The sequence below is a fragment of the Ovis aries genome, chromosome 26, assembly GCF_016772045.2.
Source record: "Ovis aries strain OAR_USU_Benz2616 breed Rambouillet chromosome 26, ARS-UI_Ramb_v3.0, whole genome shotgun sequence".
Classification (NCBI taxonomy): domain Eukaryota; kingdom Metazoa; phylum Chordata; class Mammalia; order Artiodactyla; family Bovidae; genus Ovis; species Ovis aries.
In genome coordinates this window covers 9,574,415-9,578,550 of record NC_056079.1, presented here as the reverse complement: position 1 = coordinate 9,578,550, position 4,136 = coordinate 9,574,415, and positions in this window count along the sequence as shown.

The window sequence follows — 4,136 nt, the reverse complement described above, 5'->3', positions numbered from 1 at the left end:
ATTGCTGCGTATCCTTGATTGCAAAGAAGACCTGGCTTTGTTCTGTATTCATTTGTTTTACACTAATTATGTTTTTTTTTCTTCCAATCTCATCATTTCCAGAGGGAAGAAAAAGTTCAGTTTGGGAAATGTTATGGCGTGTGTCATTATGTCTGTCTAAAGATTATTCTCAAACAAGCAAACAAACTAACAAGAAGACTTAGCACTCAACAGGGCTTTGAAATTGTCCTTGACAGCACAGCAGCTAGTGATACAAATTGAGTTTCACCCCATGGAACTGAAAAGTAGCTACTCTAAAAAAGCTGAATTTCAGCTTAAAAGATAGGGGTTGTCATGGCAGTTACAATAGGGGACCCTCTTAGCACTTTGCTCTTCTATCAGGAGGCTTTAAGAGTCTTCATTCATCTGGATTCTGTTTCAAACACTTTAAGAAGTCACATAATTATATGCAGCTAAAGACACATCTGAGATTTATTGAGAGTACAAGAGGAGATGATAGTTCTCGAGGAAACATTAGGTTCTCCTAAGAAATCTTTGTAATTAGAGATGGATCCGATAATACGATGATTTTTTAATTTCACTGACAAGGTATATTACTCTAGTTTCTATGCTCTGTCACAGACTTGGTTAGTTTATTTCTCTAGTGCTGAATTTGAAAATCTATCCTGTTAGGAAGTATTTTCTCTCTGGAAGAATAGCTCTTAAATCAACATCTGGATAAATGTATGATAGGAAAAATACAAGATAAAAAAGGAAAAAATGTTAAGGGGGAAAATTACCCTAAGACAATAGTGGGAGCCATCGGGGGAGGGATTTTAATGACTACATGCACAGGTAAAATGTTGAAATAGATTTCTGGTCTCTTAGCCTTTTTTGACAGAAAATAAACAGGTAGAATATAGAGAACCAATTAATTTCTTTTTACTTTTTCCCTAATAGCACAGGCCTGCTTGGGAAATAGAACATGATGATTGGGAAAGCAAGTCAAAATTCTTGTTACCTTTAAATAAATTCTCGGTATATACATGCCAGATTCTGGATTAGTAATCTAAAAGCAAACTAGCCCGATAGTTTCCATTATGGGTAAATTCCAACAAAACAAAAACAGGACATGTCTGAAACAGAGGGACTCATACTTTCTGGGCCCATGGTACTCTATTAATGTTTTAGTAATTTTTTCAAAACATCTCTAAGCCAAAATAAATGCTTACTAAATCTCATCACTAAGTAGTTCAGTACAATCATTTAGAAGTAGTAGTTTGTGGGTGTCCAAAGATATAATTGTTTCCCCACAAGTTGAAAATTTCCCATAGGTTTTCCTTGAATATTGTGCTGCACACCAGGGTGCTGGCATGGCAATCATTAAAGTAATTTTGTTTATGAGTATTTAAAATTTGCTTGAAATTAAATTGTGTTTTAAATTTTGTGATATTAACTTTATAATATAAAGTTATGATATTAACTTTATAATTATATTAGTAAAGTAGTTCTTAAAAGTTAATTTTTCTTCCTCACTCTCAGCAGCAGGGCAAAAAGATGGAGGTAATTTTTACTTCACTTCTTTCAGGTATGACCATTCATTTAATGTACATTATCTAGTAATTCATACATCTCCGAATAATAATATTCCTATCCCATAGAGCATGATTTACATAAACATTTTTCCTGAATGCATAGAGTTCAAATGGACTTTTCTCAATTTGAATTTTATCAAAGAAAGGCCTCACTGAAAGATCTGTAGAATTAAACAAAAGTTTTACTTTTAATGCAGAGGAACACTTAGATGTTTATGACACAGGCAATGGGAAATAAACTGCATAGAGCAGTTGGAATTGCTAAGCACTTACTCGTACGACAAACACTTTACCTTTCACACAATCTCAACAGCAGTATTTTATTCATTCTAAAACTTTAGAAGTAGCTGAGATCTATGCCAATGTTAGTGTCATAAACTGCAGCCTGTGGAGATTGATTATATAATATCTAAAGTCATCAATGCCAAAATAGTACTAATATGTGTGTCTTTACCTATAAATACCTGCCTGTATTTAACACTACATTCAAATGTGAAAATGCTAGAGAGGATTGTGGATAAATACACATATGTTCACATACTGCCAAGAATATTATTGACAGTTTTTGAGCTTTCATGGTTTAAAAAAAGAAATGAGTGAATGTTGGTAGAGATTTTCAGATATATTAGACAACTAGACAAATATATGCATAAATAAATAAATTGTGGTAAAACATATTATACTTTCCATAGCAAAATATATGAAGAAATGTATCAGTTCAGTTCAGTTTAGTCCCTCAGTCGTGTCCGACTCTTTGCAACCCCATGAATCACAGCACGCCAGGCCTCCCTGTTCATCACCATCTCCTGGAGTTCACTCAGACTCACATCCATCGAGTCGGTGATGCCATCCAGCCATCTCATCCTCTGTTGTTCTCTTTTCCTCCTGCCCTCAATCCCTCCCAGCATCAGAGTCTTTGCCAATGAGTCAACTCTTTACATGAGGTGGCCAAAGTACTGGAGTTTCAGCTTTAGCATCATTCCTTCCAAAAGAACACCCAGGGCTGATCTCCTTCAGAATGGACTGGTTGGATCTCCTTGCAGTCCAAGGGACTCTCAAGAGTCTTCTCCAACACCACAGTTCAAAAGCATCAATAAGAAATATATAGGTAATTATATATTAGAATGATTTTTCAGATCCTAACCCAGCTTGTTACTAGCTGTATGATTTTGACTAACTACTTGCCTCAATATATCTTTCGGTGTAAAGTGATGCTGCTGCTGCTGCTAAGTCGCTTCAGCCGTATCCAACACTGTGCGACCCCCATAGAGGCAGCCCACCAGGCTTCCCCGTCCCTGGGATTCTCTAGACAAGAACACTGGAGTGGGTTGCCATTTCCTTCTCCAATGCATGAAAGTGAAAAGTGAAGTCGTTCAGTCATGTCCAACTCTAGTGACCCCATGGACTGCAGCCTACCAGCCTCCTCCGTCCATAGGATTTTCCAGGCAAAAGTACTGGAGTAGGGTGCCATTGCCTTCTCCAAAAGTGAGGCTACAATATACTTAATTCTTAAGATTACTTTGAAGATTAAATAAGTAAATACACATAAATAATATAAATTAGTACATGAAAACAAGTAATACACAAACATTAGTAGCATGATTATTTTCATTGTTTGTTAAAATGATTATAAAATATAAATTATCATGTACAAAACCAAAAATGTATAAGACAATAAGTGTATTTAACCCTAATTCAGCAACACATGAACCATGAAATTCCAGATGTTCAAGCTGGTTTTAGAAAAGGCAGAGGAACCAGAGATCAAATTGCCAACATCCGATGGATCATGGAAAAAGCAAGAGAGTTCCAGTAAAACATCTATTTCTGCTTTATTGACTATGCTAAAGCCTTTGACTGTGTGGATCACAATAAATTGTGGAAAATTCTGAGAGAGAAGGGAATACCAGACCACCTGACCTGCCTCTTGAGAAACCTACATGCAGGTCAGGAAGCAACAGTTAGAACTAGACATGGAACAACAGACTGGTTCCAAATAGGAAAAGGAGTACGTCAAGGCTGTATATTGTCATCCTGCTTATTTAACTTCTATGCAGAGTACATCATGACAAATGATGGGCTGGAAGAAGTACAAGCTGGAATTAAAATTGCTGGGAGAAATATCAATAACCTCAGATATACAAATGACACCACCCTTATGGCAGAAAGTGAAGAGGAACTAAAAAGCCTCTTGATGAAAGTGAAAGAGGAGAGTGAAAAAGTTGGCTTAAAGGTCAACATTCAGAAAACGAAGATCATGGCATCTGGTCCCATCACTTCATGGGGAATAGATGGGGAAACAGTGGAAACAGTGTTAGACTTTATTATGGGGTGCTCCAAAATCACTGCAGATGGTGATCGAAGCCATGAAATTAAAAGAGGCTTACTCCTTGGAAGAAAAGTTATGACCAACCTAGATAGCATATTCAAAAGCAGAGACATTACTTGCCGACTAAGGTCCATCTAGTCAAGGCTATGGTTTTTCCAGTGGTCATTTATGGATGTGAGATTTGGCCTGTGAAAAAGGCTGAGCGCCAAAGAATTGATGCTTTTGAACTGTGG